We start from the raw sequence: 27,467 nt of genomic DNA on the forward strand, positions 1-27,467 counted from the left end.
CTAATCCCTGGCTTCCAGGTAGACCCAGTCAGCAGCGCACGGGCGTTGGGACAGGTTTGTCCTGCTGTTGCAAAACTCAGGGTACGACATCATTTACTCGGCAGCGGAGGAAAGCCTCGCTAAAAACCGCACCTTTCCGAACTAAACCATCGCCATGGAGAAGTAAAGAGGGGGAGAGGGAGCCCTCCCGCGCAGGGTGCCCGAGGAGCAAGGGAAGGCGAGCGCGGGGTGGAAGCGGGGCTGCGGGTGCCGGCGGCGCGCGGCGAGGAGCGCGGGAGGCCCGCGGCCGGCTCGCCTCTCCAGGCATGGCATATCTGATTTCAGCTGCAGCCACGGGCGGCCCAAGGGTTAACGGGAGACGCAGCGCGTTAACTGTATCTGAGGAGATTATGGCATGTTTATCCAGTGTTCAGATTTCCTGTCTGAGTGTTTGGATTTCCTGAAATCCCTGCTATCAGCCCAAGTGCTGTCCACCGAGCAGACCTTTTTCTTTTTCCCCCCCTTTTTTTTTGCTTTTTTTTTTTTTCACTTTGCTCACATGGTAGGCTTTCCTTCCTGCTCTCTTTCCAGTTGTAGTGCCTGTGTCTCCTCACCGGTCAGGACATTTATGGATGCAAATCAAAACTCTTAGACTCCCAAACTCTGGGGATCACCGTACCTTGGATTTCCTTTTTTTTTAATTTTATTCTACTTACTTTTATCTTTTTGTGGACCTAAAACCTGAAGAAACATGGTCTTTTTCAGCTGCCCATGGGAGAATATGTTTTAGTCTGAGATGGAATAATGGCCTTAGGTTTGAGGAACAAACCTGGAATGGGAATTCAGACTGCACAAGTCCTGGTGAGTTACAGTACCTTGAGCTTAAGTGTGGTTAGTCATGTATACCTCTAAAACAATAACAAGGGCTGCGTCCACTGAATGGGGCTACTGAGAAAATCGCAAAAAAAAGATTGATGAAGCTGAAGTTTGAACTTTAAAGAAAAATTAGCAAAGTCCATTTCTAATTCCTAAAAATACATGCTGCTCTAAAGTCTAAATAACGGTGTGGTAAACTTTACTGTAGCAAAATGTTTAAGGCCAGATTCTGCAAGTCCTTACTCATGTAAGTAACTTTTACTCCCATAAGCAACCTCATTGACTTTAAAAATTGCCCATATGAAAAAAAAAGACTGGCAGAATTGGGCCCCCATTTACTGAATTGCACTGTCTCAATCGCAGCAAAAATGAACTTAAAAACAAAAGAATTTTATACTTCTCATTATATGCTTCCTTGGCATTTTATGTTTCATTGTGAATCCAGTTTTAAATTTTAAAAAGAATCCGTGCGCCAACTATTTTGCCTATTGTCTCTTAAACAAGTTTGCAGCAGGAGTGAGAGCGCGTTTCGTGCAGCAATGTTCGAGAGGCCAGAAAGGGGCTTTCTGCCGTTGGAGGGAAAATGCTGAGCGGTATGCTGCACTGAATGAACTGGAAAGCTGGATGCAAACAGGAGGCTTAGCGCAGGTTTTAACTTCAGTTTGGGATGCGAGAGTCCATGATGGCATTGTTAGCCCTGACTGGTTTTAGTTAGGTCACAAACGCAATGAGTTGGCGGCTCTCGAAATCTGTGACTCAGGACTTGAAAATAAAATCTTCTTTTCAGACCTCTTTAAAGCTTATTTCCTTGCTGAAACCATTGGAAGTGTTGTCCGAGTGAGATGTGGAAGAGCAGGAACAAAGAATCATCGTTATTACAACTTTTATTCTGTCCTTTAGCTAATGGCTCTGGTTACACTGCACATTCCTGAGTTGTTCTTTGGCATTCTTCCAAGAGGTTTGGTTCCCTAATTTTAGGGAAAAAATTATTTCAGAAGTTGCTTAGATATTAGGAAACATCTATAGTGAAAACAGCTTTCTTTAGTAATTTTACTTCAGCCCTGATTTTCATTAGAATATTGAAAACGTCCTGCCTTCTAATATATAATACTGCAAGTCAGTCAAGAGAGTTTAACATTTAAATTGTTGCTTTTTTAGCAGGTGAGAATACTTCACTTTTTTATACCAGTAAAAGGAAAGAATCATTTTCTAAATTCTGTACAAAGCTTCAAAGTTTGTGTTTTTAAAATGTTGATTGTCTGGTGGGCCAGCTTTCTGCACAGCCTCCTGAATTTGATCCCGCCACTCTTCGTCAAGGGTTTCTTCAATACCAGTGGAAGGTTTGTGGGACACCAGCCAGATCAAACTTGTGTCTTTTTTGCCTTCAAGCCTTCAGGAATTAATTATTAATTAATTAATTATTAACATGAGGGAACACTGTAAACTGATGGTATTTTACTCACTGAAATTTGAGTTCTTATTGTATACATACGTGTATATTCTCAGCATAGGGGATTAGACCCCTGAAAAGACCAAGAGAACAAGGAGCTCCTCATCTGAGGTAGTGTGGACCTCTGGTGCCCTGCTGTGTGGTTATGTTAACCCACAATTTGGTGGTCTGTGTTCATGGCTGCAATTAAGTGGGAGCAGCAATGGGCTCATGTCAAGGCCGGTAGAAGAGTCAAAATGTCACTACTGATTGGTGAACCAAGGAAAATGGAGAGCATGGATGAGAACTGAGAGGAACTATGAAGACTTCGCTAGGTCTACCCAAGTCTCCTAGGTTTGAAAATTTGGTTGGCTGTCTCATGAGCAGAAGGCTTGGGACTGGGTCGGTTGTTTTTTTTCCCTTTTTTGTAGGACTGTCAGAACTTGCTGGTTTAAGTCAGGCTGGAAATGCTGTGGGAATAGCTTTTCTGGTGGTATTTTGGTATTTCCTCTTCTGCTCACACCCAGAACCAGGAAGTGCAGAAGCACAACCTTCAGCGCATTGTGTGCATGTTTCTTTTTTTAAACATGAACACTTTTCCCTTCCCCCCACTTTTTTTTTTTTTTGTCCTAATAGCTCTCACAAAGGTTTAAGGCTTTGTTTGATTTAGACTTTGGGAATTTTTTATGTAACTCTTTATATAACGGTCCCAAGCACTACATAGTTCCTTAATAAACAATTATCACATTAGTTTGGGATCATCTAAGTGCAGTATTCCCAACTCAGCTACCCATGGCGATGCGTTGATGTGACAATAACACCAGCAGCTGTTTCTGCTGACATTTACTCCTGTGCCTTCGGCAGCACAAGGACTGACTGACTGGACACTAAGACCAATCTATTTGGTTGTCCATGGAGAAATGCCTCAAAAGGCCATTTTTTTTGGTCTGTTCCAAGTACCCAGTTGCACCATTAAACTCTCAAGGATTAGATGCTTCATGCTTTAGTGTTCTTTCCCTCCTTTTTTTCCCCTTCTGCTCTTTGGCTTCAGTGAGGAGGTCTGCCTCATGTGCCCTCACTCCATGTGTCCTTCTCATTCACCACCATGACTGTCAGTCCTCCTGCTTTTCTTGCTGCTGTTGGCAAGTAAGGATAAACAGTTTTGACAAGCAAGTAGTCCCGGAGAGCTGACTTAATACACACAATGATGTTTCTCCACTCAGATGACAAATGGACCAGTGTAGCTAGACTGCTTTCACCCAAATTGTCCCCCTTGGAGAGCTTTTAACCCCTCCTTTTTGTGCTGCTTTCCAGAAGAAGGAAAGAATACAGTTTTGTTTCTTACCTGAGCAAGAAGATCACCTTGAGTCTTTCCCTCAAGCCTCTTCTAGCCACAGTGTAGAGTCTTTACTTTCATTTATAAAATGGCTGATTAAGCTTAAAATGGATTTAAAAGTTAGGTGCATGGAGAAATAAGTTTCAGTATTTCCATTTGAGTCCGCTCTCATAAGCTCTACATGAAAAGATATGCCAGTTGAGTTTGAAAATTGTCTCTGTGTAGGATTGGATTTGTAAAACAAGTTCTTCAGTGGCTTTACAGCCCTCAAAAATACAAGGAAATACAATCAAAGGGAACTTTTTTAAATTCCCTGTATATTTCTATAATTCCAGAAGATGCAAGTTGGGGCAATGGAATTATTGAGGATTTTAGATCTATATGCGTGCTTATGTTTTGGGGGGTCTTTTTCTTTGTTGTTGGACTTGAAGCTCTCTCTTTGGCATTGGAAGCTGTTGTGCTCCAGAGAGAAGGCACGAGGTACAGGAGGAAATGACATGAGGCTTCATTATTTCAGAAATTGCTTAGTGCGAGGAAGGGAAGTGGGAGCGCTCAGCCTGGACCAGGAATCACTTTACTCCCAATATCACAGAATCACAGAATGGCTGAGGTTGGAAGGGACCTCTGGAGATCATCTTGTCCAACACCCCTGCTCAAGCAGGGTCACCTAGAGCATATTGCACAGGATTGCATCCAGGCAGGTTTTGAATATCTCCAGAGAAGGAGACTCCACAACCACTCTGGGCAACCTGTTCCAGGGCTCTGTCACCCTCACAGTGAAGAAGTTTTTCCTCATGTTCAGATGGAAGTGTCTGTGTTTCAGTTTGTGCCCGTTGCCTCGCGTCCTGTCGCTGGGCACCACCAAAGAGTCTGGCCTCATCCTCTTGACACCCTTCCTTTAGATATTTGTATAAATTGATAAGATCTCCTCTCAGCCTTCAGGCCCAGCTCTCTCAGCCTTTCCTTGTAGGGGAGATGCTCCAGTCCCCTAATCATCTTCGTAGCCCTTCGCTGGACTTGCTCCAGTAGTGCCACATCCCTCTTGTACTGGGGAGCCCAGAACTGGACGCAGCACTCCAGATGTGGCCTCACCAGGGCTGAGTAGAGGGGGAGAACCACCTCCCTCGACCTGCTGGCAACACTCTTCCTGATGCACCCCAGGATACCATTGGCCTTCTTGGCCACAAGGGCACATTGCTGGCTCATGCTTAACTTGGTGTCCACCAGCACTCCCAGGTCCTTCTCTGCAGAGCTGCTTTCCAGCAGGTCAACCCCCAACCTGTCCTGGTGCATGGGGTTATTCCTCCCCAGGTGCAGGACCCTGCACTTGCCTTTGTTGAACTTCATGAGGTTCCTCTCCGCCCACCTCTCCAGCCTGTCCAGGTCTCTCTGAATGGCAGCACAGCCCTCTGGTGTATCGGCCACTCCTCCCAGTTTGGTATCATCAGCAAACTTGCTGAGGGCGCACTCTGTCCCTTCATCCAGGCCATTGATGAGTAAGTTGAACATGATATGGCACCTGTAAGTCAAGCTCCATCCATTCTGAATATGGCTTAGTGTGAAAGTCCCCGAAAACCCAATGCCTAGTTCAGCCTTCCCTGAGAGACAGTGATGCTTTTTTCGTATCCTGCTCTATCTCTACTGGAGTTAACAAAATCCATCTGCCTCCGTGAGTCAGCAGAAAAGTATTCGGCTTTTATAAGAGTTAAGGGACATGGGATAGGGCAATGTCAAGGCGCAGAAGCCTTCCCCCACTTTGCATTTGCACTGCGCGCACAGAGGAGTGGTCGTGTTTTCAGTTCCCAGCCACGAGAATAGCAGGGGAAGATTTCACGCGTTTACGCCAGTTGAGGGTTTGGCCCGCGGTGTACATCAACAGGGCTGTCGAACAAGGCTCCTTTCATCAGCAGTAAACGCGAACAAACGTGCAAATGACAGCAACCAGCACGTACCGCGGCACAGTGGCTGCCAGCAGGTTTGAAAAGTCGAAAGAAAACTCGATTTTCTTCTCATCAAAAGCAAAACAAGGAAGGGGCCCCCCCTCCTTCCGCCCCCACCGCTACCACCCTGGCTCAAGCAAGCTGAGCCGTAGGTATGTGTGTGGGGGTTTGCTCTTAGTGGTTAACCACATAACAATTTGAAGCATGTGGCTAACTCAAAAGAAACTGCCTTTAAACGTTTGCAGACTGTAATTGTGTTAGCAAGAATGGAGTCCTGGTTGGGGTCTGCTTTCTGCCCCGGAGGGCTGTGCCAGAAAGCTGTGTACATCCCGCAACAAGGTCCTGCTAAAAGAAAAAAAAAGAAAAAAAACCCTCATTTTATCTATCGGAGCTTCTCTTCTGCCTATCCACTGCAGCGAGGGCCAGATGTTCTCTGCCTCACGTTTTGTATCTTTATTTGGCATGTCAGAGAGAAACACCCAACAGGAAACAAAACGGGGAGAAAAGAGGTGGCGATGAGGGGGAGGGTGTTTCGTTATGCCACTTTTGTAAATAAAGTGGGAGGAAAAATAACAAACAAATTGGAGAATATTTGCTGCAAAGCATAGCCTGCTGCAGACTGTGGAGGAATCTCCAAGGGAAGTGGTGAAAGGCACACACAGCTTGAGGCTCTGAGAACAAGGCTCGACGAGGTGCGGGGGGATATACGGTGACGAACAGCCCTGCTGTAGCTTACAGATGGTAAAAAATGCCCCATTCATGCTCTTCCATCCCTCAGAACCTGAATTTAATGGCAGGGAGAAAAAGCAAGAGGGAAAATATGCGCAAAAGAGAAGTGAGCAAGTCCATCTTTGGGGTAAACGTCCAAATGCCTACATGGTGCCAGAGCTCTAGTTATCACACAGTCGAGGGGCTAGAATAACATCCAATATTAAAGAATTTGGTGCTTAAAAAAAACCAACAACAACAACAACAAAAACAGAAAGCCTTAAAATTGCAGCATTTCCCCAAGGGAAGAGACCCTTGTGGGCCATTCTGCAACTGGTTTGCAACTCCTCAAAAGGTAAGGGATGTTTAGTTTCCATTCATTTCCAGCACATCCTCAATCTGCAATCAGGAGAACCTAGTCTTGGCTATAAACAGACATGCTTCTAAATGCTATTTGTGTGGATAAGCTAGTGCAATTATCTTCTTCACGCAGCTGTACACCTCATTTGTAATTTAGCAGGTAAAAATACCTTATCTGTACGATCATCAGAATTGCTGGTGCTCTGGGAGAGCAAATGGCCTTTGGAGTGTGCCCTGAAGGTTGAAAATTCAAGCGGCTTTGAAGAAAAGGCAAATGAGGCCTTGCCAGGTCTTCCCGCTCTGTTTTAGAGCCTTAAGCACCTCCAGCAACTGCAGCTGTGGCCATCTGGCAAGGGGATGGGGTGAGGTTGCAGCTAAAACTACCCCCCGAGCAGAATGAGAATGTGTTAGTATACCTGCATAAACTTCCTCGAGCTAGCAGAGTAGTAAGCGCATGCTAGGCAGCGTGGGATTTGGCTTACAACTGGCGACCAAGCTATGTAACCAGGGTTGCTGGAGAATCTGTAGACCACATGCGTTTCTCCATATCTGTTCTCCGTATCTGTTCTCTAGTCGTTTGGGGTCAGTGGCTGAACGACAGCAGGATTGCCTTGGTTGGGCCACCTGCTGACACTGAATTACAATGTGACCATAGGAAAGTCACTGCACATCGCTACCCAGATCAAGAGCAGGAGAAGCTTGGCCAGCCTCCTGCCTTTCTTCTTCTTCATCCCTGGAGTAGGCAGAAGGCAGTGTGTAGGTGGGAAATACGTGGCACACGTTTCATGGGCTCCTTGAAGCCACCGGGGCAATGAAGGGGGAGATTTCTCTTGCCAAAGCTGGCACAGCTGCATGCCTTTCTTACAGCAGCTGACCAAATGAGCAGAAACCAATTCTGTCTGGCCAGAACTGTTAGCCAGAGAGACAGCAGAACATGTCAAGCGCTAGGGCAAGCCTTACAGTATCTAAGTTCAGCACAACACCAAGCCCTTTGCATAAAACCATGGTTCTACATAACAGCATAAAAGTGTCTAACCCAGCACTTCAAGATCCTGTCTCTGATAGTGGCTAACAACATAGGGCTGAGGAGGAATATAACAAGGTTACGTGTAGTGATTTTCCATAGATTATGGTCCCACCTTCCTAGGATCTTGGCTTGGGGACTTTCTGAGTCAGAGCTCATACTTCAGATATACTTGTCCTGGATAGACATTTGCAATGTGGATTTGGGTTTTTTTTCTGCCTTAAAGTAATTGAGATTTTTAGCATCAATGAAAAAAAGCTTTTATGGGTTCAATATGCAATTAGACAAACTCATGGAAGGAATTTTGTCTTGAATTTGCAGCTATTATATCATTACTGAAAATCATGGTCCAATCCTAATTTCATACCTGATTTATAGTAGTGACACAAATCGGATTCTGTGGAAATAGTCCAGATTTATTTGTGCGTAAATAAGACCTATGCCAGCACTGCAGAACTCATAGGTTTATAAGTTACTATATTGCTACTTTCCTTCTGTATTCAAATCCAAGTAGCTTAGTAGTCACCCAAATTAATATGCTTAATGATGTAATCATCATTAGATAAATCCCTCATAAAATATGGAAGACTGCGTTCTCTATTCATGTAGGATACTGGCTTTATCCATCTGATCAGAAGCAGGTCTTTGTTGCATTTCCATTAATAATTGAGTATTTCAGCAGGTGTCCTTTTCTCCTTGTTCACAATTAGGAGCTGAGTACTCAGAAAAGCTTATCAGGATCAGAAATTGCTACAATTCAGTAGTTATCTATATTCATGGACAAAGAGGATCTATACCTAGGTAAAATAATTTTTCAAGATATTTTATTAAACCTAATGGGTGCATTTTTGTGCTCCTGTATAGCCAGCCATACAACAGCATATCAGGCACCTGATCTGAATTAGAGAAATCACTACTGTGATTTATGTTTTTCTTTCCAGAGTTCCTAGGAAACTCAAAATAGTAATTTTGCAGTTTCCCCTATAATGTAGTATACACGTATATGTACATGGTATATCACAAACTCCTATGCTTCATTCCTTCTGGTGCCTTAGAGAGCAGAGAACAGCATGGCTGTAAGGTTCTTACTCCAGCCAGAAACCTCCTTGCCCCAAGGATAATTTCTAAGATTAATTCTGCCCATTTTAAGACTGTTACATTTTGCCTAAGGAGCTCCTACTCTGGAAGAGAAGGAAGAGCTGGGTTCTGCAATAGGCCCATATGCTCTGGGCCCATATCCTCCATCAATCATACCAGCGATTTCCTAAGCAAAACCCTTCAATCTCTACAACTTGAGCAGGAGAATAAGACCAGTAAATAAACTCCTGCAATACATTTGCACCATTAGGCAGATCAGGCACAAGAGCTGACATGACCTCAACCAGTGAGACCAGGTTTAGCCTAATCCTAAGGAAAATAAGGAGTCTTAGACAACACTTTTTCATCTTGCTGAATACTGAAGGACACCGTTTCATTTAAGGGAAAGGAAGGGAGTGTTATTTGTGTTGTGTTTTATGCTCTGGAGGAAAAAGGAGAGCTTAAATCATGGAAATTTACATCACTTAAATGGAGTTTAAATAACGTGTTACTGAGAACTCTGCCTCGTTTATAGCTTGGTGTCGTTGAACGAGGCTGAGGGAACTGCACTATTTGTGCACATGCCCCTTGCGACTTTGAGCCTATCTCAGCCAAACCTGAGGGAGGTCTTGAAGTGCTCCTACACATTTTGCGTAAACAGGCAGATGGGTAGAAGAAAGAGGCGGTTCGTACCTTCTGCCTACCTCCTCCCCAAGGGAAAGGTCACGGTTCCTGTGGGAAAAAAGAAAATTTCCATGGGATGGAGGCACTGTGCTCACAGCACCTGAGGGAAAAGCTGCAACAGGCATTTGCCCTTGGTTATATGCGAGCGTTAAATTCAGCAGGAAGCACAAGTCCAAAGGCAGCCAAGCACCCTTAGCTCTGCCGGTAGCGGGAGGACTTGCTTTGGGAGCTGTAGGGTACGCGTGCAGGAGTTCAGCACTTGGTGTTCATGCAAACCTGCGCGTGCCAGTTACTGCTTGGCTGTCAGAGCAACAACAGGTTTGGTGAAAGACGCCTATTGCTGTTTATCCTAGTATTGCTATTCTCTCTCCTCTGAGGAGATACGTGCTTGCAGTATCATAGTGCCATGAAACCACTGTGTTTAATGGGGGAAGAATTCCCTGGGAACAGTAATAGTCCAACAGCAGTATTGTTTGCATACTAGTGCTGGCTAATTTGCAGTAGCAATGTTTTGCTTAGACAAGCAGTGCCAAGAGAGGACTCTCTTTGCTAAAGCTGCCATTGTAGGCAAAAGCTTAATTTGGTAATTTTCAAAAACTGTTTGCCTAAAATTCAGAGCCTCCGCTCACACCAAGGTCCTGGAGAAATTATTTCAATATCCTTTAGCAAGTGAGTCCAATTATTTCAGTCCATCAATTAGGGCTTAACCAGACAAGGGTTCAGCACTTCCTCTTGACTTTCCTGGTGCAGGACAATGTATCTCAGTCCTGAGTTGCACAGTTTCTGCTGTTATACTTCTAGGCCCATTTTACATGGAAATCACCAGCTGGGCCAGACTATTGAAGACAAATCAATTCATCTCTTGGAAGAAGACACCGGGCTCCCTCTGAAATATGAAGTTAGACAGGAAAGAAATTCAGATGCCCAGAAAGGATAGCTTAGTGCTTTCAAAGGTTACCACCACCAGCCACTTGCAACATATATCAAATTAGTAAGTTTAGCAGGAGATGAATGTTGGTCACAAATACCAGAACTGAACTGTCTCATCCAGCTCCTATTCTAGATGCAAACTGCAGTGGGCTTTGCTCTGATTCCTACAAATACCACATAAGGAAGGAAGAAGGGCCTCAGTGACCAGCACTGTCTGCATGAATGCTGGCAAGCAGGATTTTCCCTGAAAAGGCAACACCCGCTGATTTCAACAATATTTATCATGAGAAAATATGTTTCTGTTTTGTCCTTTCTTACGCACATCAAAAACAAATAAGATATTTGTTGGGTTTTCTTCCCAAAAAGGAAATAGGTCCATTCTGCAATGCACTAAACAGATCAGGTTCTTTTAAGTACTGAAGGATAGATATGTGGGATTTCAACATTTTTAAGCCCTCCCAGGATATTTGTGCAATACTAATTGTGCTGGTTGTTGTACTGTTTTTTGCAGCAAACACTACATTTGATGTAAAGAAACTTGAACTCATTTATCTTATTAATGTAGTCTCTCTTAGAAGCAGAAGCTATTTACAAGATCATAATTTCCTTCACAGACACTATTTTTAATTGGGGAAGAGTTCTCTCAGAGGAGTAATAGTCTTACTTCTGTTCACATCTGTGCAGTATTTCCTTGATCAGGAGATCGAGAGAAAGAGGATCTAAGCAACTGGTTCTTTAAGTAACAATGAACATAAAGCTGTGCAGTAAATCATAATGTGCAATAAAATATAAAACAAAATCTGGCTGGAGATTAATGACTGGAACAGGACTTACTGAATTAAATTTGATCAGAGTTTCCCTGGAAAAATCTGAGTTAGATTCACAATGTCTATCATGCTGTTTTTGTTTTCCACATAGGAAGATTCAGCTTGATTGTCTTATAACTACTAATAAATTTTAGACCTTGTAGAAGTGGTCTTAGGGGCCTACAAGAAAGCAAATGGCCACAAAATATTACTGAACACAAGAACTCAGTTTGATTTTAAAAAGGATTTGACCTCTATATGGCTACTGAGACTATTTGTACTTACATGTGATAGGAGAAAATATATTTTTATAAGCAACATAAGCTACTATCCTTCAGAGGAATATCCAACCAGTTCCTGACAGGGACAAGAAGAAAATTCTCATCCAGGCTGATCATTGCATATCTTGTTAGGGAGGTTCCTACACATTTTTCTGAAGCACTTTATACTAATGATAGCTAGCCCTGGTAGGCCTAGAAATGCAAGACTATCTGATGACCAGAGTGTAAGATACCTAGAGCTGCTAGATGCTTAAATCCAATATTTGCATCTCTTTCATATTCATAAACCTCTGTATATCTCTGGCACCCTCCAGTAGCCAAGCCTCACCTAGCAAACCCCCCTGGTACCCGCACTTCCGATGCTGAGACTACACACCTTTACCTAGGTGCTAACACAGTGTAACAGCTTGCTGCCTTCCTCCCTCCTGAACCTCAGCGGTGCGCATGAATTAGGCATTTCTTGCCCACAGACAGAGGCTGCTTTGGTATGTGTGCACTGTGCAGTCTAAGCTCCTTCCCCCAAAAGGCCAGCCTGCATCGTGCCCCTGGGGTGGGGGCACTCCTCCAACCAGCAAAGGTCCCTGGCTGGAGATCCTGGTCCAGCCAAGGCTGATAGGAACCGAGCATGGAGCCTCCACAACACGCTCAATTCCATCAGTTGTTCAGGCATCAGAGGGGGTATTACATTTTTACAAGGTATTAAGGGCTGACTTAAAGGTTTCTAATTCCAGGAGCAGGTTCATGATTAAAAGTCTCCCACAGAGATAGGTGCCTTTGAATGTTTGAAGATTGGGAATAAAGTCCAGTCTGTGCCTTTTGTGTATTTTGCTAGGTGGTTGGACTCCTTCTTACTGTTCTTTCTTCTGTGACTCTGCTTTTAAGTGTCTAACCGTTCAGATGTGGGCTACAGAGAAATATGGGCAGCTGATTCAGGCTTTTGAATTCCCCCAGGTAGTGAGGCACCTAATGCTAAACACTTACGCTTGATGTTTCAGTGCCAGATTTGTTTGTCACTGTAACCTCAAGTACTTAAATGTTTATGCTTCTAGCACAATTCACTGAAGAAACAGACTCAAAACTATAAGACGATGACTGGGACTGAAGTTTCCTGGGGTCTTTTTTTGTTTTTTTGTTTTTTTAAATCAGAGATGACTCTTGTTTTATCAAGTGTCAGTTCATCAAAATAACAGAGGAAGGAAAACGAAGCTGCATGAATTACCACTGATAGTGCTAGAGATACCAAAACTTTTTCTCTTTGGCTAATTTTATTTGCTGATCCCAAAGTGAAACAGATCCATAAAATGACAGCTAAAAAGGGCCAATTCACCATGCACAATGCTGAATGTATCACACACCTGCAGTCTAGCCTTGTCTCAGACACCTGGCAGCTCTGCAACATTTGGCTTTGTTACTTAGCCTTATTAACTTAGTTTCCTTACGTTTTTGTAAAAAATGGACCTAACAACAGTTGCCTAGAGTCAGAAGAACTGCAAGGCTACGTTATTAAAACCCAGAATGCAATACCATTTTAAAATTCATCAAAGTGCTCAGAACAAATTCTCCAGAGATTGGGAGCTTAGTCATCCCAGGTTTCTCCAGCTCATTTAGGTAATTGTTCTTTGAAATAGTTGTCTTTTTCTGTCTTTCTTTTTCTCTTTTTTTAACATTGACACTTGGCAAGTACTCACTGAACAGGCAGCTCAACTCCACAGCTGCAGGGGGGAAAAAAGCTCTAAAGATTCCCACCATTCATACCTCTATTTTATATAATGTGAGCAAACCACATCTGAGTGTGTCCTAAATAGTCATCTCACCATTCATTTCTTTGTGAAGTGACTTATTAAACAATAGGAGAGGTTTAGTGAGTGAAACGTGCAAGTTTTTCAATATTTATAAATAACATCAGAACCTGGAGAAACTCAAGCTGGGTTCTTTCTAACCTTCCCGAAAGCTATGTGACTCATGCTTCTTTCTCAGCATAAATTCATGTTGCCACCGAAAAAGGCAGTGCAAGTACCATCACGTGAGTTTGATCAGGAAACTAACACAAACGAAACTGAAAAAAGGAGGGTTTTTTGCAGCTGCATCATTCTTTTCTCAGTAAAAATATAAAACTTGTATTATGGCATATAATTTTATTGAATTTTATTTGTGTAATTTCTTTTATCCAAGAAAATTTAAGATCATTGCAACTCCCCATTAGATTGCCAGTGGCAAGTATGGCAGCATCCATGGTAGTACACCCAAAAGATATAATTTCCTGGAGGCATCCGTTACTTTCATTTTTTAATTTTTTTTTCTTTCCGTTGGCACCTTCTCTGGAATAGAGAATAAGAGCTACAGTTTGTATGCACCCATGGTTCAGCACAGGCAGAAACAAGAAGGCTCTGCCCCAAAGCACTTAGGGTGAAATTCAACATCTTCAGGATAGGCGACTACCTCTGGGCTCGTCACCCTACTCTCTCTTTCAGTCAGTAGAAAGAAAAGGCAGTTTAGGCTGTGATTCATATGACCTTTCTAGGCATCTGCTTTAGTACCTCTCTTTTAAACACCTACTTTTATAGGAAGAAGTGAGTTGCAACCTCGTTTCAGTTGACTGTATTGACTGGATCATCAGTAACTGTAAAGGGAGCCTAGGGTGAACAGCCCAGACAAAGACACTTTGTCAGATACGTGCCATTTTTACAGTCTAAAAGTTGAGTCAGAGCTCGCTAAAGTGGATGTAAAGAATCCCATTTATGTGGACTGAGTTCAGATCAATTTTTAAAGATTCAGTTCTGCCACTTACTTAGTATTTTACTTTATAAATAGTATAATTTTGGAGTGAATGTTCACGGAACTGGGCATGACTCAGTACAGGGGTAGACATGAAGAACAAAAGAAGAGGATATTTAGGGACATCTTGGTTTTCTTGTATTTCTATGTGGCTTGTATTTCTGGATATTCTGGGGAGATGCTTTGACAATTTTCTACACTTCATTGCACTCTGCTAAAGGACAGAATGGCTAATTGTATAATACCAGCCAAAAGATGCGACATTTTCACTGGGATCCTAAGTAGGAGAGCGGTACTGCTTGGCACATGCCGAAGGTGAAGGCATGAAAAACACAGCAGTTTGAAGGGCAGAACAGCACCAAGACAAGAGAGCCTGGCACAAGGCACTGTGGAATCATTCTTGTGATCAAGGCCTGGCTTTGTATTTGAGACACCAGACTGAAAATGAGCACATCGGGGTCTCGTTCCTGGCTCTGCCACAGACCGTCTGTGTGAGACTAATCTCAGGAGGAGAATTAGCAATGATCCATTTAGAAGGAAAAATATCAATTTTTGTGAGGTGTTCAGACACAAGGACAATGTGAGAGACCTTGTTAGTGCCTGAATAATCAATGTCAGTTAGAAGGAAAAGGTGTGCAGCTTGCCTGGCTTGGGAGTTGCCCTCACAGAGGAGAAAAGCCACTGTAGGAAGGACATGGAAAGTTCAGATGCATCGGATTTTTCATGCAGAAACAAGTTTATCTTTAACACGGCTACTCCAGGTTTAGTTGCCTCTAATTTTTATAATATCTCCTTCCTACCAATACATTCAGCAAATTACTAATGTTGAATTCAGCCTACAATCAGGGGCTATTGAGAGTGAGTGGGGGAAGTGACAAAGGCACTTTATGTAACGTTCAGGTTATGCTGTTAATCTATTACCCATATACTGTGTGCAGGATTTGTTGCTATAGGCTCCATACAGAGTAAATCATTAAACAGTTACTAACTTTACAGAGAAGGCGGCAAACAGTCTGATGTATCATTAGCCCCTCACAGACCTCAGAGGTGGATTGCAAGTAACTCAAAATCTTGGCCTGTGATGGCAGCCTTGTCATCAGATATAAAAAATACCATTGACAAGATCAATGAAAGCTCTTCAGAGGTCTAAAGCAGGGAAGCAGACATTCTGATTAGCTGCTGCCTCCAGCAAAATGAAAACTCTTCCCTCAGCCTGAGAAACAGTTGATGGATACAGTAGGAAGTGTTAAAAAGGTCACTCTTAAGTGGATCCAAGGAGATTTAAGTCACAATACCGTCATCCTGAAACCCTTAGACAAATAACAAAAGACGGTCTTCACAGACTAGAGAGTTCTTCAGTCTAAATACTTCCAAAAATCTCCTTGTCATATATCTGAGTCTTAAAGAAAATTCACGTTGGAATGTGACTGCAGAAAATTATAAAACAAGTACAGTTTAACTCTCTGACCTTCTATAGCAATGTGTTACAACATTGTACGTATAGCGGTAATATACTGCAAAACTGTTAGGTCTTAGCATTAGCATGTTTTGAAGCACACATTTTGGAAAAACATCCAAAACTAGATTTTGACTGTCCAGCACAACTATTCTACAGCACTTTGCAGAATGCAAGTATCATATCACAAGATGGGAGTGGAGAACTAATTTTCATTCTAACAGTAATGTCATCTCCTAAAGCTAGATTCTTTTTTAATCAGTTGTTATTTGTCAGAATACTGTCCAAGAAACTATCTGAATTTTTAAATCTGATTTAGGTATTTCCATATGAATGGAAGAAAGCTAAGACTTTGCCAATGTATTTAAAAGTTTGATGGAATGACCCGAGGATTAATAGTCCTCTCAAGCTGACACCAATCCAGTGTAAAATACTGGAATGGCTAATTCCAGACACTATTCATAAAGCATTAGAGAAAAGTAAGGTAATTCAGGCCATTCATCATGGAATTAAGGAAAATAGATTTTGTTTCAAGCAAACTGTCTTGATATTTTTTGAGGTCTTATTTTTTTGAAAAAATCAATACTATTGATACAATACATATGAACCAAAGTTCATAGAACTTTTGGCACCAAACGTCATTTTGATTAAGAAACTGGAGTTATCTAAAATCATCAATGTAATTATTTAATAGATTACAAACTGAGCAATTGACATTTCTCAAAAACTGTTATAAATAGGGACTCATCATCATGAGAATATCAGTGAGATCTTCTGGGTCACTTCTGGGCTCCGTGCCATTCAGCATTTTAATCAGTGACTTGTAAGGAAACAGAATTATTGCTGGTAAAATGAGCAGAAAATGAATGGGAGAGTTGTAAAAGCTGAACAGAGCAGGTGGCAAGTGTGCAGTGATCCGAGCATGCAGTAAGCTATGGAAACGCGCACAAGGCGAGATGAAATGGAAGGGCAAGTCATACAGGCCGTAGCAAGGAATCCAGTCCTCGTGGTCACCAACCAGAGGTGCTTTTTGCTGAGTACTGCCCTCCCTTGCCTTGAGCTCTCAGATCAGGCAGTGATCCTGGAACTCATTTTGCCCTTGGATTCCCTAGGGTCAAGTATAGCAACACCTAAAAACCCATTCAAGTCCTCATGTAATGACAGCAATGCATGGACATCTGGGGTAAAACAGACTATTTAGCAAAGAAATTTATGTACTGCTTTGGTTAGTGGAATTCAGTGATGACTGTTTCATTATTCCTTCTTTAAGGATTCAGCTAGTGCCCATATGCATGCCAGTACTTTGATGGTGTATTTTTATAGAAGTGCTGAAAACCCAACTAAAATATGAGGTCATGATGGAGCTCTCGTTGCCTACGATATATTAAAATCAGAGCTGAGGTGACTTGTCCACAAACAAATATCCTCAGATTTGCTTCACTGTAGTATGCTAGAACACATCCTAACAGTGTTATCCAAATCATGGATTAGGGCGAAGCTGAAGAACATATGTTTGTTACATCCTGTTTGGATGATACCAACAGAGACACAAACAAAACAAAGTTACAACAGATTTTGGCATGAAATGAAATGTATTTTCTTTAATCTCAGAGTAGTTCAAGAACATGTCAGTTATCACATGGATTGAGAACTTAATTCTATGTTTTGGCCATGAAAATAGCTTCAATGACCTTTGCAAAATCTGATTTTGAAGATAATCTTCAAATTTGTAAGCCATGCTTTTCAACAGAATTTAGATACAACAACAAGTTGATTCCCTATAGTTCAAATAACCAGCTTAATTTTTTCATTTGCAGGAAATAAGGTTTTCTTCTACCTGTATTATTTTAAAACTTCTTGAGATATAAAAGCTTTCTGTTCAGTCATTTGCTGTAAATTGCAGAATGAAGTAGTACCCTACAGCATTTACAGATGAAGTAGTCTGTTTATACAGAAAGCACAAGAGCTATAATTACTACATGATCACATTTGTATATCAAGGTCAGAATTCTGTGATTCACGCTATTGTTTGGACATAAAGGGAGTTGATTTTCAGCGTGGTGGTGTACAACTACTATTATTGTTACATCAGTAACTGTAGAAACAATATTAACTTCTGCTTGTCTGAGTTTTTCTAGTTAGGTTAACTCCAGTTCAAACACTCATGAAAACAGGCTGGTTAATATTTGTCCTAAAATATTCATCAGACATGCAAAATATGTACTTATATTGTTGTCACTCAGGTTGTGTATTACATATGAAAGCAAAAATAAAAAACCCTCCCAAACAAAAAGCAAACCAAAATAGGTCATTAAATGACTTATGTGTGAAATCACACAGAGTTTAAGCAATATCAAAGGCAGGTAATTGAAGAGTGCAAAAACATTTCTGGATCTTCTCCTCTCCTCTGCAAAATCCCTGCATAGGCTTCTCTTCTTGACTATTATCCAATATACTTGGCAATTTTTATATTCCACTTTGAGAATTCATTGGCTTTTGATACCATTTTACCAGTTCTAAAAGCTTAAAAATATGGGAATTCAACTCATTATATTTATTAGTTAAGAGCTAGGATTAGTAAAGCACTTATGCAGTACCAATTAATTCAATATGATTACATGTTTTTTATAATCAGGCACGAAAATAAATGCTTTCCTCATTTGAGGACTAATAGAATCTGCCATTGTATTAATACATCTGAACTGATACCCAGCTTTAACTTGTATTTTAATGTCATCGTGTTCTTAGTTAAGCTTCTTTCTCTTACTTAAGCCCTAGCCAGTCTTTCTCTTTTCAGGTGTAGGAGTCTCTAGGTAAAAAGCAATCATGTTTCCCTGGGTTTTCATTGTTCTCTATCCATTCTGGGTTTTTATATTTCCTAGTCCCTCCCTGCTCCCACTCACATACTGTCATGTGTGAGCCCTTTACAAAAATCTGATAATGTTATCCTCACGTTGCCAGGGAGGATGGGGGGCACTGTTTTTTCTTTTTTTCAGGTGAGAAACAGAGAGGCAAGAGGCCGCCTTGACACAGCCCCAATTCTACAAAGGTCCTTGGGCTAGAGTTTCCTGAGAGCTGTATTTAGCCTTGACAGACCTTTTACCCACACTAAACACTCACATGGGCTCAAGGACTTAGGAGTTTGTCACCTGAACAGAGTTCTAATAACCTGTCCAAGGTCATTGAGACAGGGAGATGAATCCAAGTGCAAAATTAGCATCTTTGTCGCTGGGCTACCTTTCTTCTCTTTAGGTGAGCCATATATGTTTCCTTCTCATTATCTTTCCTCATCAATCAATCCTGATAACTTTAACCAGCTTAATTGTTTCATGAACATTTTTATGGCTCTCTTCCATATTTCATTTTATTTGCCTCTGTTACTGTAGTACTGAGAGACCCAGAAATGTGTATGAGACCAAGAAAGGGAATATAATCATCCTGAGCCACTGAGATCTAACCACAAATGCTGTAACACAGCCTATAGCAAATGGGTGATTAAATAATCTTTGGTAGCTTATTATAGCAGAAGTAAGGAAATTCTGTGACTTTTTGGACTTATGAAAAATGGATGAAATACAAACAAATCACCATCAATTCAAAGTGTAATCTAATGTAAATTATAGTTACTTGTGAACCTGGGTCAGCATTTGATTTAAAAAGCAATGAGCCACCATATTTTTTTCTTTTTTAACTAACATTGTTTTGATTTGAATTACATAAATGTATAATCATGAAGGTGACTGTTTTGCCTAAGGAGATGGATATCATTAGAAGGAACAGATGTGCTGTAATGTTAAACAACAAACTGACATGTTGTCATGGGCTGAGCCAGATTCAGGGTTGCCAGTGGCTGTGATTTTGTTGTAAGCCTGTGATACTTGGTTGTCTGTTGGCGGAGGCCTTTCCCAGCCCATGAAAAACAGTGCAGTGCCCAGATCTTCTTCTAACACTTCTTTCCTGCACATAATATAATATTCAAGTATTACATCCTGTGTAGAAGGTAAATACTTTTCCTCTTGCATCCTTGCCTTCATATCAAAGGACACACTTCTTCCTTTAAATCCATTTCAGTCATATGGACAGAGCCAGTAACCATTCTTTTTCCATGTTGCCAGGCTGGTGGCACACCTGGTAGCCTCCGCTCCTTTAAGTCCAATATATAAGAATCTAAAATCTGTTTTGTTGGTTAAGAAGCTTTCTAGCCCTCCTAATGACAAAATAGATCTTAACAACCTCACTTGAAAGTATCCTAAAGGCTCAGAAAGAGAAGGGAAAAAGAAGGATAGTAACACCCCATCCAAAAACTTAAATCCCACAATTTCAATTGAATGCCATATGTTTTGGAGACTGGGATTATTCTATGTTATTTTTAATGTTAAGGGTTGGCAGACCTCCAGACCCACATGACAAATTTGGAAACATAAAACAAACAGGACAAAACCCATAAACAAACTACAGCAGTCTCTAAGGAAATAGGTCAACAGAAGTAACAAGACTTCTCTCTTGAAGAAAAAAAAAAAAGACTCATAGAAGAGGCGATATACTTTTCCTGATGGAATTAAGTGGCGTGCTCAAATGGAAATGGATCAACAGGCCTAAGTACAGTTGTCCTCCACACTCTTGTGAAGGCTGTGCTCTGGGGGCAGTCTCCTTCCCACTGTCCTTCAAGCTTGCCCCCTTCTTGTCAACCCCACTCTTATCTTTCTGGATCCTTGTCACTTCTCCCAATCCGCCAGCCTGTCCAGTCCAAATCTGTCTGCCTCACATGGTTTGTCTCAGTGTCCTTGCTTAGCAGTCCTAGTCTCTAAAGGCAACTACCCCTGGGTAGCCTCCTCTTTCCCAGTGCCAGTATCCAGCCCCAGACCCAGTTCAAGGTTTGTCCCCTGTCACTTTGGACCTACTGAGGAGTTCAGCCCAGCAGTTCTCAAAATGAAAGGTATGCCCTTTGCAGGGAGCAGATGGGTCTATACAGCTGTGGCATGGATCAGGACTGGGAATAAAAGCTATTTTGAAGAGATTCCAGTCATGGACAGTAGGGCAGAGAGCAGGAGCAGAGGAACAGTTCCTGATAGGAACTGAGTAGCCTGTCTCTGTCCCAGTCTTATCCACCTCCTCTGGATGCTCAGCAGCTTCCCTATCACCTTCCTTCTCCCCCCTCTGAAGAAACTGGGGTAATGATGAGGAAGAAGCCTGATGAAAAATGAGACCACTTGTCTATGTCCTGGTACAACCATCTCCCCAGACCCTACCCCTTTCTCCTACGTACAGAATTCCTCTCTATCAGGCCACTTCATGTTCCCAGTCTCTTTATCCTTCAATTCATATCTCCATCCTCCAAAACACATCTGTTTGATGCACGCATCTGACATGGAAATTTTCAGCCTGAATGCTTAAACTGAAGTTATATCTGAAAACAGGGGCTTCTAATGGGAAGTGTCAGACAACCTGAACAGGCAATGTTACCAGCTCTGCATATAATACAGCTCAGTGAATAGTTGCCACATTCAGTTATATGAACAGAGTTTTCCCAGTCAGCTAAAAGAAGCTCTCATGTAGCAATTTTTAACAAGGTGTTACTCTCGGCAGATTTCTAATGGGTCTGTTTACTAGAATGAAACTCACAATATCAAATGCAGTGAAAAAATAACATATATGACAAATTGTCATCATGGAAGAATTTATAGACTATGGACATTGTTTCAGGCTGACTGTCACGGTAAGTGACCTTGCCAATCCCATAATTTGGTCAATTTTATTTACTTGCATCACTTTTTCTCCTTATCTAGGTAGTTTCCTGGTTGTGACAGATGAGACATGAGATCTTCAGCTTCCAGGCTTTCAAGTTTTTCTTCAAGAGATTCATTATGGAATCGGTAAGAAGACAAACCTATAAATAATAGGTTTAAAGTGTAAAAAGCAGACCTTGCATATAGACTAAAATATATGAAAAATTAGCAACACCAAACAACATTGTTTTTATCCATTGCAATATCTGCCAGTGTTTATTTTCTGTGCTTAATGCCATTTTGGACATTATTACAGAAGGTGCTTTTCAGGAAAGGTCTAACCGATTGATCCTTGCAAGGGTCAATAAATCCAATACATCAATAAACCCTTCCAAAATATTGACTTCCTGAGCAAGTACTGGAACAAACACTAATATTTATTAAGTATTTTGCTTTGTTTTCATAGATTTCAAAATTGGATGAGGGGGATAAAAAGGACACTTTGTAACTCCTTTGAGTTCCTCTAGATCTGGTAACTTATGTTGTTTTAACTTTGAGAACAACAAATCTCTGAGATGAGCCTGAAAAATCTATGGCAAGATTTGTGCGGGGGCTTGAAAGAGGAGGGACTCTGCTTTTTGTGTGTAAAATGCTGAACAGCTGAACAGTTGTCCAAATATGCTTTTGTTTATTCAGCCTCTGAATGGTGAGTGCTCTTGTTTTAAAGTTTTTACTGTGTTTCATTGAACCACAAAAAGCTACATTTAAATTGCCTGACTTGAACCCAATACAACAACAACATTTACAGTTAAGGCTGAAGTTTTCTTTGTACCTGATGCACTGGATCTAGCTAGCCTGGCACAGATCACTGCTCTCTACTTGAGGATCACAGCAGTGTGCGACTTTGATCCTTTCGTCTTCCCCAGGGGGAATGGTTGACCATACGGCACTCCAACCTATCCAAGAGGGGTGAATCACTGTTGCTGATCTTCTGAAAACTGAATATATCTTCCTTTGGCGTATTTACTTTGTCACATGGCTATGCATATTTTTCCTTTTTAAGCCTATGATGCCTAAATAAGCATGAGACCAGAAGTCAAACAATCATTCTTTGAAAAGTATGAAGCTATTAAGCTGGATATTTCTGTTTGGTTTTGAAACAGGACTTGTTTTTTCATGTTGTACTTCTCCTAGATTTTCTTGCAGGAATAAAATAAAACACATCCACCAACAAGCAAACAAGTGATGGTGACATCACTGACATAAATGAAACCTGACTTCCTATGGATCTGTGTCTTGACTGTGGTATCTGAGGAGGTGCAAACTGTCACTGAAACTTTTCCCATGATTGGGACATTTATAGGCTCTTTCTCCTATATGGATTCTCTTGATAAAGACCAAGATGAAGCTGCAGCTTTTCTGTCCGTGGGGGCAATACATATCACTTTCTTCTGCTCATTTTTATCTTCCCACAGAACTTGTAGGAACTGAAGAAATTTGACACCTTTCTTGCCCCTCTTCAAATTTGGTGGGATTGGTAGTGGGTTAAAAACAGCATCAAGGGCAGGACAGACAGGCAGATGATCCCATGAGCCTCATTTCCTATACTGTAGTCAATGGACAGCTAGTTAGCTTAGGAAGCAGAAAGCTCACTTTCAGTGGTCTAAAATGAGTATGAGTAGAAACAAATGAGTACTCAGAGAGAGGGTCTGGTATGAATGACTTCTGCACTGAAATTCTGAACCTCTTCATTTCCTTTAGCATAGTGTGAACACTGATCCAGCGGAGACGAGGTCCTTGTGGCAAGATCAGTTCCCAAAAGTTTCTAGATGGTTGTCTGCCTTCCGCGGTTTTAATAGAACCTCATGGCTATGGCATTCAAATGTCTACAATAAGAGACAAACATACAGACCTTATTTTTAAAATCAAGCCTTTTTTGTTTGATGGCAAGCCCCTGAACATTAAAACAGGTATGCCTCAAATTATTTCAGGTCTTATGCATCATCAAAACATATTGATCTCCCTAAAAAAATAAAAAGACATTGCTCTGCAGCTGAAAATTTCCTATGCTAAGTTCAAGTTGAGAATAATTATTTTTGACATAAGTTATGAACCCTTGAAAATAGAGGCCTATATAAAGGAAACACAGATGTGCTAGTAAGTTCAGTGGTTGCAAGGGCCTTTCTTATAATATCCAACATCTGTAGATGTATTTCCAACATTTCTCTAATGAGATGCTATTTAGGAAATTAAGAAATGAAGAACTCAGTATGTTCAGTCAACACTATAAACCAGCTTTTGAGCTTCCACTCAGTAGGCCCATACACGTGCATGTTTGCAGGACTGTCTCTTAGAAAAGCTTGTGTAAAGCCACAAATGACTTTTATGTATTTGTTTAGTACAGTGGGGTCTCAGTCCCTCTTCTGCCACTAGATACTGCTCTGATGTTAATAAATTTGTGGCAGAGAGGAAAAAAAAATGGAACAGATCTCTTTCCTTTATATTTTCACATCATGAACACCTGGTAGAAAGCAGTCCTTTTATTTGCCTGCCAATCCTTTTTGTCTATCCAATAAAATGCTGATTAAATTTTTTGGCCTGAGAGCCCTTCTTATCCTTCAGCTATTTTTGAAAGTATAATAATAAAATGTACAATAAAAATACTTAGTTCTAATATAGCACTACTCAGCTGGAAAGCCCAGTGTGCTTTCACTCGGAAAAATAAATGTAATTGTCTGCATTCCACAGACAGAGAAATGATGCACATAGTGATCAAATGCCATCTCTCAGCAGTGAGTGGCAACACAAGGACCAGATCTTAAGTCTACAGAGCCTTTATTTATTTCTCAAACTGCTTCCCAGGCTCGTTTTGGCCTGAATTTCCAGTTTCATTGCAGACAAGATGCATACTGCCACCAATTTACATTTAGCAGCTTAGGTAAAACCAGGAGACGTGCTTGGATAAGGACATAGCCATATCATTTGCAGAGGGAAACAGAAAATATTGAAATGTTTGCAGTACAGGTTGAGGCATTATTTCAAAAAAAATTTTTTTTTTTTTTTTTGGAGAGCCTGCTATGCCAGCTGCCCTGCAACATGTTCATTTTTGCAATATCACTCTCTGATTTTAGTCATTGTTATTTCTCATATTAAAAAAAAAGCGTTCAGCTACTACTAATTCTTTCTTTGAAAGGACTCATATTTCTCTTGCTTTTATCAGAGACAACCACTGTACCCCATCACGATATCTTGTCTTCATCTTGCGCTTTGCAATCCCCCTGGCACGACCTACTCTCATGCTAACCCACACTTAACTTCTCCCTTTTCCTGCCAAATGTGTCTGTGGTGCTCTTCCCAACAATCTTCCAAGAGTTTGGTCAGGATCAGGAAAGCAAGGATAACCACTGCACAGGTTTCCACTGTGCTGGTCCTCATCCTCACTGACACGGCATAGGTGAATACTGCTGGGATAATAGTTCCAGTTCCTCGCATAACCATCTCAGCAATGAGCTGCCTCCCATGTGCACTGCAGGCAAGGGATATATTTGCCAGAATCCAAATATACCCAAAAGATCTGCTGACTGTTTTCTCAGCAATCAGCATTCATAAGAGTTTGACCTCTCTGAACTCTCTAAAAGACGGTCCTTCTAGAAGAATATACTGCTGGGTTTTTATTTTCCTTAGATATTTAAAGGGCTCTGTTAGAATCTGTCCTGATACATGCAGTATTATTTTTCCTATGAACTAGAGTAAGGTTTCTTGAATGAGCATCTCTAATAAAAAACCTGCATGCAATAAAAATGTGAAATTCAGCACACCTGCAACGACAGGAGAGCACACCTTCCCTGGTGCCTCTTGCTGGTAGTTAATGATTTTCTCCATTTTTCTTTTGGTGGATACAGAGGTTTCAGAAGAGCAGCCCATTGCTTGTTGTTGTTACTGGGAGCCTGGAATGCCATTACATGGTTGTCTGCGTGACTCTTGATCTTGCATGACAAAACCAAAAAACAAAGGCAAAACTGAATCAGCAAATTAGTCAGCTTAATCTTGTGTAACTCAGTGCTCCATTTTCAGTGCTCTTCTTTTCAACTGTGCTTTGAGATGTCTCTTTGAGCATATCTAGCATTCAAGTTAAGCTCCCTGCATAGGATATTCAAGTAAATAACATGTAAAATATATCACCAGTTGCATATTTCTGATGTTTTGATTTAATCTTTTTCATTTGGCACATATAGTGTTAAAAATGCAAGATCTTAAGGTTACCAAAATGTCATTTATAATGAGAACACAATGGGTTCTCTTTTTGCTAACATATTAATATTGAAAGAATTCAAAAAGAACCTTTTGTTTAAGTCACTATTGCTAGTGCTAAAGGCTTGTAAACTACTACTGTAGTTTCTAAGACAGTTGCTTATGTTTTCCTATTGAATTTTAAATACCAAATGAAAACAAATGCTTGGAGATGCCAGTATAAAAATTGAAATCAGCTGATTCTTGTATTCAAAACAGTCACACAGCACCAACAAAAATTGTTGATGCAGCTCATGTATTTCATAAGCTGTATTGCTAGATACTGTAGCTTAAACATACAGAATGTCAGAGTGTATGCCGGCTCTGGATTTTAGTTTTCTGCATGTGCAGTTATATGATTTAGAAAAGAGCTGTTTTCTTTGACTGAAAATTTACCTGACTATTCTGTTCCAATAATACAACAATTTTAAAGATTTGTTTGCAAATGCCAAATCCCACAGCCTTCTTTTCAAAGAAAAAAAAGTCTGCAGTTTACCATATAAGTTCAAGCAAATTAGCACCAGTCACAATGTGTGATGTAGGCTTCGATGTTTAAAATAGACTTTGCCTTTTCCTGTAAGTACATCATGCACTTATGTGATATTAAAAGTGCAAACATGCTGCAGGTTAAAATATGTAGTTGTTAGATTTCATACAACGTTCAGTCAGCTGATAAAACAGTGCTCCGAGAGGACACTGTTCCTGGAAGTGAAACTCCTTCTGACTAAACTTTTCCAGCTGAAGTACAGAGCAATGATGTTACATGTCCTTACACAAATTCTTTTGTTGTTGTTCAAAATAAAACTACAAGAGTTTCATTAACATAAAAGTTTACTAAGTTTGAGCACAGTAAAAAACAAAAAGCCATTTTCACCCTGCTAAAATTCTTGTTGATTTGAGGCTTGTATCCTCTGAAGCCCAACATTCAACCCAAACGAGAAGAGTTGATATTCAGACACATTAGTGGATACTCTAATACTTACAGACATAAATTAAAATAAGCACTTCCCATTAATTCTGTCAGAATTTATCTGAAAATAAACTTATAAATATGTAACAACAGTAATGTACATACATATATGTATGCTTTCTCCTGAGCAATCTCAAGCCAACAAATAAAATGCATTCACTTCTGGGATCAAATGTCATGGCTACCTTATACCATACAGTGATCCCATGCAATGGCTTAGTTGGAAAAGAGAACTGGAAGTAACGCTGACTGCTGCATTTAGCTGAAATGGATGAACATAACACCAAACCACAAACTTGGCCAGAACATCAGTATAGCATCCGTACAGCCTGTCTAAGGATATTTTCCTGATGATTTTTAGCGTGCTGCTAGTTCTGTTGCTATTCACTGCTGGTGAGGCGGCAATACTTTCCACGTTTGTGAAGATGCTAAGGAGCATAACAACAGCTATGCAGTTTACTCGCAAAGGCATATTGCAACAATTTGAAGTTTTAATTGAACATTAGTGTCTGGTCTACACCAGTTCTATCAACAGCGATAGCCAGGATGGGAAACTTGAAGAAAAAAGGAGACGAGTGTAAGTGTAACCCCTTATGTGCAAAATGGCATCATCCCTTTCATACTTACAAGGAGTAAATTTTAAAATAGTCTTAAAATTCACTGGAAAAAAACAAATCTGGCATGCAGCACTCTAGCATGACTAGGTCTATACTTATCAAGGAGAGCCATCTACATAGTGGCCATGTGCACAATTTCCTTCTTCAGCTAACAGCTCACTTCACTGCCATACTGACAGGTTGCAAACGGCCTTGGAGGCAGC

At 40.9% G+C, this 27,467-nt stretch overlaps 1 long non-coding RNA gene across 2 annotated transcripts; it reads left to right on the forward strand.

Annotated features, from left to right (window-relative positions):
- On the forward strand, positions 1–23,905 carry LOC106496248 (uncharacterized). 2 transcript variants are annotated; one of them, XR_001294568.2, is made up of 4 exons: positions 1–18; positions 745–840; positions 21,448–21,534; positions 22,314–23,905. It is a non-coding gene; the product is annotated as an uncharacterized lncRNA (long non-coding RNA). The 2 variants fall into 2 exon arrangements; XR_001294567.2 differs by lacking the exon at positions 1–18 and having other exon boundaries at positions 498–840.
- The last annotated feature ends 3,562 nt before the right edge of the window (positions 23,906–27,467 follow it).

Source organism: Apteryx mantelli, chromosome 2, assembly GCF_036417845.1.
Source record: "Apteryx mantelli isolate bAptMan1 chromosome 2, bAptMan1.hap1, whole genome shotgun sequence".
In the NCBI taxonomy this organism is placed as follows: domain Eukaryota; kingdom Metazoa; phylum Chordata; class Aves; order Apterygiformes; family Apterygidae; genus Apteryx; species Apteryx mantelli.